The sequence below is a fragment of the Podarcis pityusensis genome (assembly GCF_964106645.2).
Source record: "Podarcis pityusensis genome assembly, chromosome: 12".
Lineage (NCBI taxonomy): Eukaryota > Metazoa > Chordata > Lepidosauria > Squamata > Lacertidae > Podarcis > Podarcis pityusensis.
The window spans coordinates 25139923-25157054 of NC_138037.1; positions in this window are offsets into that span (position 1 = coordinate 25139923).

Sequence of the window (17132 nt, forward strand, 5' to 3'; positions counted from 1 at the left end):
GATACCTACAACATATGCACAACTGAATATGACATTCTGCAGAAGAGAGCATCCTAGGCATGGGCGTAGCTGGGGGGGGCAGGGGGGAAGCTGCCCCCCCATAATCAATACAATACAAATATGAGGTGCTGCCCCCCTAACGAAAGGTTGCACCTCCTAACAAAAATCCTGCCTACAGCCATGATCCTTAGGTATGCCATCTTAACAGGCGGCCTGATCTGCACAATGTCAGATCAAAGGGCAATCTTTAATGAGAACAAAACAATAAGTGCTACGTTAATCAGTGCCTTGTAAACTCGGTGGCATTTTATATAACCAAACACCAACAACAGTTTTAGAGCTTTAAGTGCATTGTGCATCTAGAAGCAAAGCAAAGGAAAACCGAAAGATTTAGAAAACAGCCATGATAAAAATGGTTTTACACTTCACATAAAGAACAGTTCCTGTGGCATCATGTTCACCTTAATCCAGTTTGGTGAGGTTGCATGGCCAAAACCTGCAATGTGCTCAAGATACTGTTAAGTGGCATGTGTGGAACATAAATTAAGCATATGAAGCTATTGCAGGTACTTTCATAGCATGTATGTTAACATAATGTATTGTCAGAAGGTGGACAGATGGATCTAAAATGATTTAGATCAGTTGAAACTGAAATTTCTCAAGCTGGTGTCCTAAGACTATACTGTACTAAATTGAATTTTAACTGTGACAGGGTACTCGTGTGAGGCCTTTTGTAATATCGTACTTTGTCCTTATCTGACTTGATCCAGAGAGACAAGCCTGTTAATACTTCATTAGCACAGCAAGGCTGCGGGGGGGGGGGGGGCAGGAGCAAGATGGGAAGAGCTGAGGTGGGGAGAGAGAACTTTGAGCATTCACTTTTCAGGCTGAAGTTTGTTAGGCTTGATATGTATTATATTTCTATTTCTAGTAAGGTAAAGGGACCCCTGACCATTAGGTCCAGTCATGGCCGACTCTGGGGCTGCGGCGCTCATCTCTCTTTATTGGCCGAGGGAGCCGGCGTACAGCTTCCGGATCATGTGGCCAGCATGACTAAGCCGCTTCTGGTGAACCAGAGCAGCACACAGAAACGCCGTTTACCTTCCCGCTGGAGCGGTACCTATTTATCTACTTGCACTTTGGTGTGCTTTCGAACTGCTAGGTTGGCAGGAGCAGGGACTGAGCAACGGGAGCTCACCCCATCGCGGGGATTCAAACCGCCGACCTTCTGATCAGCAAGTCATAGCGCCACCCACGTCCCAGCTATTTCTAGTAGGGAGTGGTTATTGGGTTGTTGTTATTTTTATTTTGATTGTGTATTTTGTGGTTTTCTATTTTGATTTTATTCTGTGAACTACCCTGAGACCTGTGGGTATAGAGCAGTATATAAATTCAAGTAATGATAATAATAAAGTGGCATGCCCTCAACCAAAAGCAACCCACTCCAGGAGAGTTATTAATAAGATCAACAGAGAAGCCCCATCAACATCTACTCATATTGCCTGGACGAATTATTCTGATGAAACAATTCTGCGTGGATAATGTAGGTCAGCAATGACTTTCAAGGAAGCCCATGACTATATTAAACAAATTATCATTGCCTAGAGGGAATGTTACCAGTTTACATGGTCAAATGGGGAAAGTATTGTCCGACCATGAGGAATCTCTTACTACACTTTTGCACCTAGTAAGAAATCAAGAGAAGCAATGGGATTGTTTAAAAAAGGAAAATACTGCTCCCCGCTTGGCTGAACAACGCAGATAACCAGCTTGTCAAATGGTTATGTGAACACTGTGGTAAATGAATACTCAGCATTGGTTGCCTATATTTGATCACTTATTGAGAAAATGTAGCAAATGTTTTCCTGCCTGTAGGTGTATAATTTACAACAATAGAAGCTTCTTCCCTGGGGAGAATATAGCAGTTTGGAAGAAAGGGGTGTGTTGTTTGTTGTTGTTGTTGTTGTTGTTGTTGTTGTGACAATGGTGCAGGAAGAAGGAATCAAACCCTCTTCCTTGCATATTGTGGTCTTGATCCAGACCAGGGGTAGGCAACCTAAGGCCCAGGGCTGGATCCGGCCCAATTGCCTTCTCTGTCCAGCCCGCAGACGGTCCAGGATTCAAGGATTCAGTGTGTTTTTACATGAGTGGAATGTGTCCTTTTATTTAAAATGCATTTCTGGGTTATTCGTGGGGCATAGGAATTCATTCATTCTCCCCCCCTCAAAAAAATATAGTCTGGCCCCCCACAAGGTCTAAGGGACAGTGGACTGGCCCCCTGCTGAAAAAGATTGCTGACCCCTGATCCAGACCCTCTTGGCTGCTGCTTATCATGTTCTTATGATCACATATGCTTGCAGCAGCATAGATATAAGGAACTCCTGGACTTGTGCTACAAAGGGATCTAATGCTGCTTGCCTCTGTGTATATTGAATATAGTTTAAATTATTTTAAAATCGCATAACTTAAACAGCCCATAATATTCCCAGCCATTAAACATTTGCTTAAATATAATATAAAGGACTTTATTGTTGCTAGTAGATATTATTGTACTCTGGCAGCTCATGAAACCAAATGAGTATCACAGAAATGGAGGTGGGATTTTAATACTTTTCCTCCAATATTTACATGAAGCTTATCCAAAGAAAATTAAAATAGTCATCTTGGGCAAAATTTATATTGAAAAACTACCCCCAAAATTGGCAAGGCCCTCAAGAGCATCTGCAGAATAGGGGGCCATTTCCCCCCCCCATTTATTTGCTTCTCAAGTGTGTATATAGGCTGTAGTTCCATGCACATTTACTTGCGAGTAAGTCCTCTTGAATTAATTGACTTCTACTCTTTTTAAAAAAGTCATTTTTATTAAAGAAAAAAGAAAGCCAGTTTAATAATTGTGCCTTACTTCTAAGTAAACTTGCCTAGGATTAAGCAGCATTATGTACCTTCCATTTTGGTAATGCATATTGTAAACTCAAAATTGTTGACACTGTCACCTTTAGTGCTAATAAATTTCAGAACAGAAACAGAAGTTGCTATGTGTAGGGAGCTTCATCCTTCTACTTTTTTATTCATCGAGGATTTTCCATTAAAACAAAACAACTGTTCCTGAGAGCATACTTTCTAGCTTGATTATTTAGTATGTTCTTAAGTGTGTATCCTGACAAGGAAAGGCAAGGTCTATTTTCTTTTAATTGAAAACAATCACCCATTTGGCTGCTGTGTTGCTTTGATTTATTGCCTCTTGGGCTCCCCTGGGCAACAAAGAAATTTAGACTTTGCATTGTGATGCTATTTGTTGATCTTGGATAAATAAAATCTATTACATTTTAAGGATGAAATCTGCACCTTGCTGCTCTTATGTTTAGATTAGCTCAGTCAGGCGAACTTGAGTTACAGAGAAGGTGGTTAGGTCTGCCCAAGGAAGCTGGCAGCATAGAGAAGAATAGAGAAGTATGCAGATAGCCCCAAGGGCCCAGAGCTAACCATTTGGAACAAAGTTTGTGCATAATGTACTATGAAAGGTAGTTATCAGATGATGAAAAAACAACAACAACCCCATCCAGTGCTGTTGCTTTTAGACTCATTTTATAGCTGTTAGCAGGCACTAAGGAGTGAGCCAGGTACAGGCAATCAGAAAGGTGGCCATAAGAACATAAGACCCTGTTGGAACAGGACAATGTCAGTGGCCCATCTATAGTGCAACATCCTCTTCTCCCAGTGTCCAGCCAGGTACCATGGCAGGCCCCAAAGCAGGACCTGAACTCAATAGCACTCTCCCACCCTGTGGTTTCCAGCAGCTGGTATTCAGAAGCGTACATCCTCTGGTGGTCACATACTGATTTTGGTAGTCACATCCACACCATACATTTAAAACACCTTAACAGTCATGTTTCTCCCTTGGAGCTGGAGCTCTTTGTGGGGTACCCATATATATATGAGAGAGTTGTTTTATTAAATTTTATTAAATTTTATTAAATTTTCTGTTTTACAATTTCAAATAAACATTTTACATACTTAAGATATCAGTGACTTCCCTTCTTCTCTTTCCATGGTTCATTTTACATATCTTATATCCCCTGCACATTTCACAAAAACTATACCAATCCATTTTCCATTACAGTCATACCTCGGGTTGCGAACATGATCCGTGCGGAAGGCATGTTCGCAACCTGCAGTATTCGCAGCCTGAAACGCTGTCTCTGCGCACGCGTGTGATGCGATTCGGCACTTCTGCACATGCACGTGATGTCATTTTGTGTTTCTGCGCATGCACAAACACCAAAACCTGAAAGTAACCCATTCTGGTACTTCTGGGTTCGGCACGGTCCACAACCCGAAAACACGCAACCTGCAGCATGCATAACCCGAGGTATGACTGTACTGTATTGCATCTATCAGAACTTATTTACACTGTTAATGCTGCCAGCTGCACACAATTATTTTCCATATATTCAATCAACGTTTTCCAATCTTCTTTAAACATATGTTCTTCTTGTTCTCTTATTCTATACGTTAAGTCTGCCAATCTTCTTTGGTTGGGACCTCACTTGTTTTCCATTTGGGGGCTAACAAAAACACGGGCCACAGTTATTGCATATGACCTTTTCTGGGGGGGGTGGTGTTACCGAAACAACTCTCAGCACCCTTGACAAACTACAGTTCACAGGATTGTTTGTGTGTGGGAAACCATGATGGTTGAAATGAAATAAATTTCTGGCGTGGGTCTGACATCAGTATGGCCAAACTGGGCCACATGGGCACATAGGTAAAGATAAAGGGACCCCTGACCATTAGGTCCAGTCGTGGCCGACTCTGGGGTTGCAGCACTCATCTCGCTTTATTGGCCAAGGGAGCCGGTGTACAGCTTCCGGGTCATGCGGCCAGCATGACTAAGCTGCTTCTGGCGAACCAGAGCAACGCACGGAAACACCGTTTACCTTCCTGCCAGAGTGGTACCTATTTATCTACTTGCACTTGGATGTGCTTTCGAACTGCTAGGTTGGCAGGAGCAGGGGCCGAGCAACGGGAGCTCACCCCGTCACGGGGATTCAAATTGCTATCCTTCTGATCGGCAAGTCCTAGGCTCTATGGTTTAACTGCCTTAATAGAGTTTCGAATATGTTTGTATCCCAGAGCTTGGTTGTGTATGCCGACACGGGAAAGATGAGTGGGAACGGGGATGGTAGCACAACAGGAAACGCTTCTAGATTGTGCCTCTGATGGTTTAAATCACATATGATGTCCAAAACTAGACATTCTGTATATTGCAGCGGTATGTAATATTATGTTCCATCTGGCAGCTGCTTTTAAACTACTCCAGTGAGACAAAATCACGGCTCGGTGATAGTATGCCCATTTTCAATGCTTCACTATTAATCAGTGAGTATAACACACCATGATACCTATGAATAAATGCAGGCGCCAAAGGTGTATGTCAGCTCTTGAAAGGCAGAATTCACAGCAGATATAGGAGGAACCTTGTAATGAACTGGGTTATACTTTGGTCACACCCACATCATACATATATTGCACATCCATGCCACATTTTAACAGCTGTTGCTCCCTTTGAAGAATTCTGGGAACTGTAGTTGGAACCCTCACAGAGGTAAAATTCCGAGCACTGTTGACAACCTACAGATTCCAGGACTCTTTGAAGAAGAAGAGAAGAGTTTGGATTTGATATCCCGCTTTATCACTACCCAAAGGAGTCTCAAAGCGGCTACAATCTCCTTTTCCCTTCTTCCCCCACAACAAACACTCTGTGAGGTGAGTGAGGCTGAGAGACTTCAGAGAAGTGTGACTAGCCCAAGGTCACCTAGCAGCTGCATGTGGAGGAGCGGGGAATCGGACCCGGTTCACCAGATTACAAGGCCACCACTCTTAACCACTACACCACACTGGCTCTTCTTTGGGGGAAGCCATGTGCTTTAAATGTATGACCTTGGGTGAATAACAGAGGGAAGAGAACAATTTGGAGGATAAAACGAGAACCAGGATAATGTGGCGATCTGTTTATAGCAAGTTAAAAAAAACCTCTGTAATCAGTAATATGAAAAGCAGCAGGTCCATCTAACCATACTAAAATGGGAATGCATTGTAAGACTTCTACTTCTCTCCTTAGTCCCCCAGAAAGGGCCTATTATGTCAAAGTAAATTGTCCCAAGTGCCTTAAAGTGGTGCCTGTCTCTTCTAATTTTACTGATCTAGCAAGAGAAACCCGCATGTAATAGTGATTGTAGTGTCTTATTAGGGATGTAAATGATACAAAAATGCAATTATTGCATAGAGAAAGCGGAAAAACAACAACTTTATTTTGATACCAGTGCCATAGAAATACATTTATATATATATATATTTCTGTACCGGTGCCATTCTTTGCAAAAGCCATGCCACTACCATTGTTTTCCAATTACACAAAGCCTCTGTAAGCTTACCACTAAATTTAAATGGGGTTCCTTTCAGAATGCCTCCGTCCATCTGGAAACACTACCAGAATAAATTAGTTTTGTTTAGTGCGCTGCTCCGAAAACATCTTTTCAACGGCTCTGAAAATAGAGCCACTTCCCCAGTTTTATTGGTTTATTACAGGTCTGTACAACTCAACATCATTTTATTAAACCAGGCTGTGCATTTTCCCTTTTTGCTTCTTTATGGTGTGAATTTAGTTTTCATGAAAAGTGTCAGATTAACAGCCCTAGAGACTTAACTCTATTTATCTAGAGAGCAGCTACAGTATGACCAGTGGCAGGTCAGTGTTTAGCACTTTGCTGCAGCAATTGCACGTAACATTGATGTGAACAAATGAACTGCCATAGTGTGTCACATCAAAGGCCCACCTAGCCCAGTCTTATATATACCCAATAATGGCCAGTAATGGATGCTTCAGAAGAAATGTACGAACCTCCATAGTGCAATAATAGTATCGCCAGGTGTTCCGTCCTCTCTTTCAGCAAATGGAAATGCTGTGACAATTTGACTACAAGCTACTTATTAGGTCATTGACTACTGAAGAACCTGTCTTCTTCAAACTCACCTACTTGTATTCTTTTAAAAAAAATCCCCAATAATGTTAGCCTTTTAATTAATATCACATAATATTGTAACATTTTTATGACCTCTTCTACAATGTCAGATCAATCATTTAAACCAGGACGACTAATTGGTGGACCACCAAATATTGTTGGACCACAACTCCCATCACCCATAATCATTGATCATGATGGCAGGGACTGATGGGAGTCCAACAATAGCCATAAGTTTCCCAAGCCACAACCAACCGTTGCAAATTTCTTTGGCAGAGCATCCTAGGTATTGCAGAAAAAATGGAATTTGTTTTCGGTCCACATTCCAAAAGGTATGCAATGAGGAATGTTACAATGTGTACATAGGTCGAACCTTTGCCTATGTTATGCATCCAGCCTCCCAAAGACTCTCTGAATTTACATGGGTCTGCTCCAAGTAGCTTGTCTCCTCTTCACATACAAAAAATTATTGCTGGTATCTGAAGATCCAGCCAGCAGCGGAGAAAGCCGCTTGTGTGCCTGGGGAGGTGCGCCCAGGGGAGGGCAAGCTGCTAAGCAAACCAGTCTCTTAAGCTTAAGCCAAGAAAGAGTATTCTCTATAAGAATGAATTATCAATACATGTATCAAGACTTTGAGATTAGACCACTGAAGAAGCCCGGAAAACTACCTTAGGAGTGTGCTACCTGCAAGCCCTAGTAAAAGGGCCCCATCGGGGGCGAACAGTGGCCTCTTGATTACTTGGACTGCTAGGGCGAAACAGGTGCAAAACGCTGGCACCCTGTCATCTACAACTTCATTAACATCTATCTACAACTCCACTAAGGGACATGGGTGGTGCTGTGGTCTAAACCACAGAGCCTAGGACTTGCCGATCAGAAGGTTGGTGGTTTGAATCCCCGCGACGGGGTGAGCTTCCGTTGCTCAGTCCCTGCTCCTGCCAACCTAGCAGTTCAAAAGCACATCAAAGTGCAAGTAGATAAATAGGTACCGCTCCAGCGGGAAGGTAAACGGCGTTTCTGTGCGCTGCTCTGGTTCACCAGAAGCAGCTTAGTCATGCTGGCCACATGATCCAGAAGCTGTACGCAGGCTCCCTCGGCCAACAAAGCGAGATGAGCACCGCAACCCCAGAGTCGGCCACGACTGGACCTAATGGTCAGGGGTCCCTTTACCTTTACCTTTTACAACTCCACTAGCATCTCTTGGTATTGTGAATAACACCAAACTTACCTTTTGTTGGTATCTTCATGAACTTATCTAAAAGACTGAGTTAAGCATTTGAAAAATCTATTGAAACCAGACATTATAAGTTCATCTTAGGTTGGGTAGTTCGCAAGTCTCTGTGGCTTTGTTTAATGTTTTGTATTTTTCTCAGAAGGTTGATAAAGAATATATAATTATTGTTCTGTGTATATTAATCGCCAACGTGTTGCATGAGTCGCACTACCCAGAGGGGCAGGGCACACTGCGGGGTCTTGGGAGTCTGCCTGCCTCCTCCCACTCAACTGCCCTACAGCTGGGGGGAGGCAGCGGGTGGACCGTTTGGGCAGCGTGGAGCCTGTGCGTGCCTGAAATATACTCAGAGTCGCAAAGTGATTTCATGCTCTTTATTCAGCTCATAGTGGTGAGGAGGAATGAATAAATGTCCCCTCACAGTATCTGCTTTATATACATTATTTACACAATGGGCTGCACATGATTGGCTAATTCTGGAATTCTACTGTAAGCCTATCAGGTTGTGGATTCACTTCTATCTGGAGCAGGATTGGGTGGTTCCTGCCAACCAATCATACTGCTGCATTGTTCTAGGACCAATCAGACTGCTGCATTCTGAATCCTATTGTTCTAGGACCAATCAGACTGCTGCCTTTTGGATCCTATTGTTCTAGGACCAATCAGACTGCTACAGTTTGGATCCTATTCAACTCAGTACATAACACCCCTCCCCTCTAAGTTCCAGTCCTGCCCGGGAGGTCGCATTCATAGTCCTCAAGGTATGCCGGCGGCCTACGTGTGCGTTGTGGCCTGGGGTGTTCCCTGGTCCGGGCTCCGGGTTCTGGCTCGTGTTCCAAGGATGCTGGCTGTGATGCGGCTGTTTGGTCTGGTGCAACCGGCTCGCTCAGTCGTGGTTCTGGTTCCGGTGTCCTTTCGGCCTCACGGGTCCTCTCTGTATTTACTGATTCTGCCTCTCCTGCTGGCCCCTCCTGCTCTATGGGCCTCACTGCCCCGCTGTTCCCTTGGGACTCCTCTGACCTGTCCTCCTCCTGGTTTTCTCCCGGGAATCGTCGCCGTATCTGGTCGCAGTGGCGGCGCCAGCATTGCCCCCCATCCGTTAGCACCTCGTACGACACGGGGCCAGTGACCCTGGTGATTGTGGCGGGTACCCATGCTGGGCCTGCCCCAAAATTCTTTGCGTACACTGGGTCCTGGGCCTCGAAGGTCCGGGGGTTCCTGCCTTCCCCCACCACTACCTCATCCTGAGCTCTATCGGGGTGAAGGCGGTCCAATCTGATTGCAAGGCGCCGACCCATTAGTAGTTCAGCGGGGCTCCGGCCAGTCGTTGAGCTGGGGGTGCTGTGCTGTGCTAGAGGGAATGTGGCAAGGCGGTACTCCCAGTCCCCTTGCGTCATGCGGCGAAGGGTGTCCTTGGTGGTCCACACCATGCGTTCTGCTTGGCCATTGGTGGCAGGGTGGAACGGCGCCGAACGGATGTGGCGGATGGCGTTCTGCGCTGTGAAGGTTTGGAATTCTCCTGACGTAAATGCAGTCCCGTTGTCTGAGACGAGAGTGTCAGGGAGCCCGTGGGTTGCAAACAGCCTGCGTAGTACCCGGATGGCTGCGGACGTGGAAGTGGACGGTACCAGTGCGACTTCCAGCCATTTGGTGTAGGAGTCCACCACTATGAAGAATGTTTTCCCCTGAAAGGGGCCAGCGAAATCCACATGCAGGCGTGACCATGGTGCTCGGGCGGACTCCCAGGACTGGACTGGGGCCCTTGGGGGATCTGGGCGGGATTCTTGGCAGGCCTGGCAGTGTTTGACCCAGGCCTCTATCTCTCCATCGATCCCCGGCCACCACACATAACTCCTGGCAAGGGCCTTCATTCTTACTACCCCTGGATGTGTCTCGTGTAGGGCTGTGAGGACCCTTTTGCAGAGGGGCTGGGGAACAACGACTCTGCTTCCCCATAACAGGCACCCCTTGTGGGCCGACAGTTCATGTTTGCGGGTTGTGTAGCCGGCGAATTCTGGCCCGGGGCTGCTGCTGGGCCATCCCCTCCACACCCAGTCCAGGACCCGGGAGATGACCCTATCTTTCTTGGAATGGTGTGCAACTTCTTGTGCCTGAATGGGGCGGTCGGGAAGCAGCTCCAGGCTCATAACCTCTTGTGCAGGTGCTGGGTCAGGGCCTGTTTCCGGTAGTGGTAGCCTGCTGAGGGCGTCCGCATGGCCCATCGCCTTCCCAGGTCGGTGAATCAGTGCATACTGGTAGCTGGCAAGGAAAATTGACCACCTGAGGACGCGAGGAGACAGCACTTGGGGGGTCTGCTTTTCGGGGGCAAACAAGCCAAGCAACGGCTTGTGGTCAGTCACCACGGTGAAGGGCCGCCCGTACAAGAAATCATGGAATTTTTTTACTCCCTTTACGATTGCCAGACCCTCCTTGTCGATTTGCGAGTAGTTCCGCTCGGTTGTGTTGAGTGTCTGGGAAAAGTACGCCACCGGTACCTCTCTTCCATCCGGGAGTTGGTGCCCCAGGACAGCTCCAATGCCATAGGGTGAGGCGTCGCATGCTAGCACCACCGGCAGCCTCTCGTCGAAGTGTGCCAAGACCGAGTTTGAGACAAGCAAGTCCTTGACTGCCTGGAATGCGGCCTCCTGGCGCTGGCCCCACACCCAAGGGGCCCGCTTGTCCAGGAGTCTGTGTAGGGGCTCCGCTACCGCCGCCTTGTGGGGAAGGAAGGAATGGTAAAAGTTCAATAGTCCCAAGAAGGCCTGAAGTTCAGTCTTGCTCTTGGGCGCTGGGGCATCACAAATGGCCCGTACCTTGTCCCCAGTCGGGTGGACCCCTTCTGCGTCCACCATAAATCCCAGAAAGTCCACCTGAGGCACTCCTAGTAGACATTTTTCCCGCTTCACCTTGAGACCCGCCGTCTGGAAACGGTGCAGAACGGTGCGGAGGCGGTCCTCAAACTCCTCTGGTGTGGGGCCGGCAATCAACACATCATCGAAGAAGGGGGTGACGCCAGGAATCCCTTTAAGGAGAGAGTCCATTATATTCTGGAATATGCCTGGTGCCACGCTGACACCGAATTGCAGCCGCTTTACCCTGAACGCTCCTCTGTGCGTCACAATCGTCTGTGCCTCTGCTGTGGCCTCATCTACTGGCAGCTGTTGATATGCTTGGGCCAAGTCCAGCTTGCCAAAAATTTTCGACCCAGCCAGGGTGGCAAGGACATGGCTGACCACTGGCACTGGGTATGCGTGGGCCGTGAGGGCCTTGTTTATGGTACATTTGTAGTCTGCGCAGATGCGGACCGAACCATTAGGCTTGACGGGTGTGACGATTGGGGTTTCCCAGGGAGCATTAGGCACCGGCTCCAGCACTCCTTGCTCTACGAGTCGGTCCAATTCCTCGTCTATACGGGGTTTCAAGGCGAACGGGACCCGGCGGGCCTTGAGCCTGACCGGTCGTACTGCGGGGTCAAGCTGTAGCGCAATGGGGGGGCCCGTATACTGTCCCAATTTCCCATCGAAAACCCCTGGAAATTCCTTGCATATGGCGTCCACGTCCACTTGTAAGCTAGTGTGGTTCACCCCGGTGACAGCTAGCCCCAGTGGTCCAAACCATGCCAATCCCAGTAAGCTAATGTAGGGGCCCTTGACCACAAGCAAGTCCAGTTGCCGCGTCCGCCCTCGGTATTGCACCCTGAAGGTCCCCACCCCCATTGTGGGGACCTTACGTTTCTGGAAGTCCCGGAGGGTGAATGGGGCCGGCCTGAGTTTGGGACCCCCAGTCCCAAAGGTCCTTGCCGAGATTATGGATAGAGTTGAACCCGTGTCAAGCTCCATGCGGCATGGGGCCCCCTCTATCTGTACCTCTACATAAATTTTCTCTACGTTGGGGTGGGGCAACTGGTATACCTGGAAGTCCGTGAGCTCCGTCGAGTTGCCTTGGTGCGTTGGGCCCCGGGACCTGGGGCTCTTGGATTGGTCATCTGATGCCTGGTGTCGGGTGGGCCGAGCCCGACACACCCGGGCGATGTGTCCCGATTTTCTGCACTGCCTGCACTCTGCGTTGCGGAAACGGCAGGTCCTCCTCTCGTGACTCTCCCCGCAGCTTGCGCAGTTCCCTCCTTCTCGTCGAGGCAGCTGTGGTCTGTGCGCTGCTTGAGTGCGCTGCTGTACTCGGTGCACCTCCTCCCTGTCGGATCCTGAGTCGTCGGTGAGGTCTTCATGGTGGACCCTCGGTTGGGATGGCAGGCTCGGCCGTGCCTCTTGGGTCGACCTCTCGGCAGCTTCTGTTGCCAGGGCCTCCTCCAGAGCGACCTGGAACGTTAGGTCCTTCTTAGCGTAGAGGCGCCGTTGCAGCTTCTCATCCTTCAGGCCACCGACGAGGCGGTCACGAAGCATGTTCTCCAGCTCTGAGAAGTTGCAGAACCGGGCGGCTTGGCGGAGAGAGGTCACAAACCCAGTTATGGTTTCCCCAGGGGCTTGCCGCTTTGCGTAGAAGGCATTTCGACGAGCCACCACTGAGGGCTGCGGCGAAAAGTGCCCCTTCAGCTGTTCCATTATTGTTTTGTATGGAACAGTAGCGACGTCTTCAGGCGCAAGGAGAGCCCGGGCGATTTCAAACGTCTCCTCTCCGCAGACGCTGAAGAATATCGCCCTCTTCTTGGCGTCTTCTTCGTCGGTGACCCCTTTGGCTTCTAGGAGGAAGGTGAAACGGGAGGCGTACGCTTCCCAGTCTCCAGATGCTGGGTTGAATGGCGAGAAGCTGCTGTTGGCTGCCATTCTGAGTTCCTTGTGCCCCGGAGCTGAAGCCTGGATACACGGTGCGAGGCAGCGGTGCGGCAGTTGGCGGTGCTGCGGTGCTGTGTGTGGCAGTCAGCTCAGCGGGATCCCACCTTCGTCGCCAGTGAAATATACTCAGAGTCGCAAAGTGATTTCATGCTCTTTATTCAGCTCATAGTGGTGAGGAGGAATGAATAAATGTCCCCTCACAGTATCTGCTTTATATACATTATTTACACAATGGGCTGCACATGATTGGCTAATTCTGGAATTCTACTGTAAGCCTATCAGGTTGTGGATTCACTTCTATCTGGAGCAGGATTGGGTGGTTCCTGCCAACCAATCATACTGCTGCATTGTTCTAGGACCAATCAGACTGCTGCATTCTGAATCCTATTGTTCTAGGACCAATCAGACTGCTGCCTTTTGGATCCTATTGTTCTAGGACCAATCAGACTGCTACAGTTTGGATCCTATTCAACTCAGTACATAACAGTGCCTAAGCCACTGCGTCTCCCCCAGGAGAGACATGTGGCTCTGGCACACTGCAGGCCCCGCGATGAGTGCCACCTGGCATTTTGTCACCCCCCTTAGTGGTGACACCTGGGGCAGACTGCATCCACCGCACCCCCCTTCTAGTATTGCCAGCAGATGTCCCCTAGTTCTTGTCTTTGAAGATAGGATTGAGTACCATCTCCAAATGATAGATTGGAGCCCATCAGTATTCCACAGAAACCTTGTGTGTGAGTTGCCAAACAATGGTTGTGGATGCTGGTAGTGTATGCTACACAAAAACCTTAATTGCAACGGCATCCATGTCAGATCATTGTGCCAAGCAAACACTAACTCTTTCCCCACTGAGGTCCAGCGCCAAGGGCCTTCTGACTGTTTCCCCACTGTGAGAAGTGAAGTTACAGGGAACCAGGCAGAGGGCCTTCTCGGTAGTGGCACCCACGCTGTGGAACGCCCTCCCATCAGATGTCAAAGAAATAAACAACTATATTACATTTAGAAGACATCTGAAGGCAGCCCTGTTTACGGAAATTTTAATGACTGATGTTTTAATGTATTTTTAATCTTTTGTTGGAAGCAACCCAGAGTGGCTGGGGAAACCCAGCCAGATGGGCGGAGTAGAAATAAATTATTATTATTATTATGCTTATAAATTTCTGGGACTGAATACTGTCATCTGTAGACCTGTCCTAATCCCATCCAAGAATGCCACTTTAAGAGGAAATGTCCTAGTCTTTTACATTTACTTTATGAAAGCATTTCATTTGATCATTATGCATGCTGGCCTGTGCTGGTCAGTATGCATTTCATCAGCATGGGCCTTGCTTTGTTTTAAAAAACTTTTAAAGCACTGATCAGAATTGCACATAATGCACAGAACTGACAGTGTTTTATTGTACTGTTTGCATTGTTTTCTGTCCATTTTGCTGCATATCACATTTATGGACTACTTCAAATCCAAGTACAGTCAACTGGGCCATATTAAGGAATGGGAGGTGCACAAGAGCACAGAGGGAGAAGTAAAATTACCACTGAATTGTGCGCTTTGTCTTCCTAGCAACTCTCCTCCTTTAAATCAGTCGCTGGTGCATTCATTATTAAAGCTATCACCTCCATTATGAAAGGGTTTCTGATAACCCAAGTACAATATATAGCTCAAATGACCTGTATCCATATACCCACTGTCATTCTCAAAGAATAGGGAGAAGAAACAAGGAAAAAATATTTCAGGAAAAAGAGCTGCATAGCAATCCCAACCCCGCTTAAACTAGAGTAAGCCCCATTGAATTCAATGGGGCTTCTGCATCTTAAGTAGGCATGGTTGCAGTCTAATTTTCCTTCCCCTCTTTTTGTCCTCTAATATTCCACTTCTAAATTTCTTCACTTCCTCCCCCCCCCCTCGAGTTGCAAGCTTGGAATCATTTTTCAGTGTCACTCCATAATCAATTTTTAAAGGCTTTGAATGTCCTTTTTTAAGGTTAAATTTAGACTTTTATTATTTCCCTAGCAGTACATTTTACAATGTTGCTAGGATGTTCTTGAAGCTGTTTCTGCTTGTTACAGAATCACGTGAGATTCTTCTGCTCTTGGGTGCTGGTTGTGGAATTCCAGCTGTGCTTTCAAAATAGCAAAATGACACGGGTAATTTATTTTGGACCTGAATAAATGTATCAATGGTCTGATTATTTGTTTAGAAATTAGGAACCAGATAGAGTTTCCAGGAGCTAGATTGGAAAGAGGAAATAGCAGAGACCTGATAGCACCAACAGCTGTTCATGCTACAGGATTGGCCCTGTCCCCAACTTACATATGTTCAAAAGAGCTTGACAACAGACTCTGTTGAAGTACAACTCTGTGACAGTAGGCTTGCCTGCACATTTAGGGATTTTGTTTTTTACGAGGTTCTAGACTCCACATACAAAGCCTATATAGTTTGTATGTACTGAGAGTCCTTTTTACAACCTCTAATGAAATTAGGGACGTGGGGCAAGCAATTCAATTCAGTTTATATTTAAAGGCAACCCTTCCTAATTTGCACTTTCCAAACAATATTTTGTGTGTGTGTGTGTGTGTGTGTGTGTGTGTGTGTGTACAGAGCCATTCTTCGAAATTTGCAGTTCTCCAAATTTTGAACGCAATTATCCAGTCAAATAATGTGTACAAAAGGGCATATACTAGTGGAAGGTGTGCACATATCCATGTATTAGTGAAAATAACGTACATAAATTTGCCAAAATGTGTATATGAGGCAAAATTGCATAGAAAAACGTACAGTGGTGCCCCGCAAGACGAATGCCTCGCAAGACGAAAAACTCGCTAGACGAAAGGGTTTTGAGTTTTTGAGCTGCTTCGCAAGACGAATTTCCCTATGGGCTTGCTTCGCAAGACGAAAACGTCTTGCAAGTTTGTTTCCTTTTTCATAAAACCGTTAATACCCAGGGCGCATTGCTTGAAGAGGTGCAGTTGCGACTTGACTTCAAGGAGCAACTCATAGCACGCGCTGTGGTAGCCTTTTTTGAGGTTTTTGAAGACTTTGCTGATTTTTGAAGCTTTTCCAAAACTTCTTTTGCAGCCATTTGGTAAGTTAAACTTTTAAAACTTTTTTGGGGGTTTTTGGATTTTGGGTTGGGGTGTTTGGAATTCAAGGACTTGGTGTTGGGGAGGGGTTTGCAAGAATCTGGAAGCTTGTGTGGTTTTTTTCTGCATTTTTATGATTTTTTGTGACCATTGGGCCACTCTGCTGTTTTTTTTTTAAAAAAAAATCTGGGTTTGAATTTCTGTGTGGTGGGTGGCTGGGGGAACAGTTGAGGAGGGGTTTGCAAGAATCTGGGAGCTTGTGTGGTTTTTTTTTAAATTTTTATGATTTTCTGTGACCATTGGGCCATGTTGTTTTTTTAAAAAAAATTCTGGGTTTGAATTTCTGTGTGGTGGCTGGCTGGGGGAACAGTTGGGGAGGGGTTTGCAAGAATCTGGGAGCTTGTGTGGGTTTTTTTTGAATTTTTATGATTTTCTGTGACCATTGGGCCATGTTGTGTTTTTTTTTAAAAAAATTCTGGGTTTCAATTTCTGTGTGGTGGCTGGCTGGGGGAACAGTTGCCTGGTTTGCAAGAATCTGGGAGCTTGTGTTTTTTTTTGTTTTTTTGTTTGAATTTTTATGATTTTCTGTGACCATTGGCCCATGTTGTTTTTTTTTAAAAAAAATAATTCTGGATTTGAATTTCTGTGTGGTGGCTGGCTGGGGGAACAGTTGGGGACAGTGGCATAGCGTGGGTTGTCAGCACCCGGGGCAAGGCAAGTAATTTGCGCCCCCTAACCCAGGGCAAGGCAAGTAATTTGCGCCCCCTAACCCCTAACCTGCCGCCACTGCCAGCTTCTTCTTGCTGCTGCCTGGTCTGGTCTGGTGGGGTTCTCTCCCGCGCTCAGCGCTGCACTGGGCGGCCGCTGCACTGTCCCTCCCCCAGATAGTCCCTCTCTCTCTCTCCGCACCGCACGCCTGGCACCCACCCTCTCCACAGTGGGTGGCGACCCAGCGGTTCGGATTGGATTCGCACAGCCAGCACTGCAGTGAGAGAGAGTGAGTGAGCC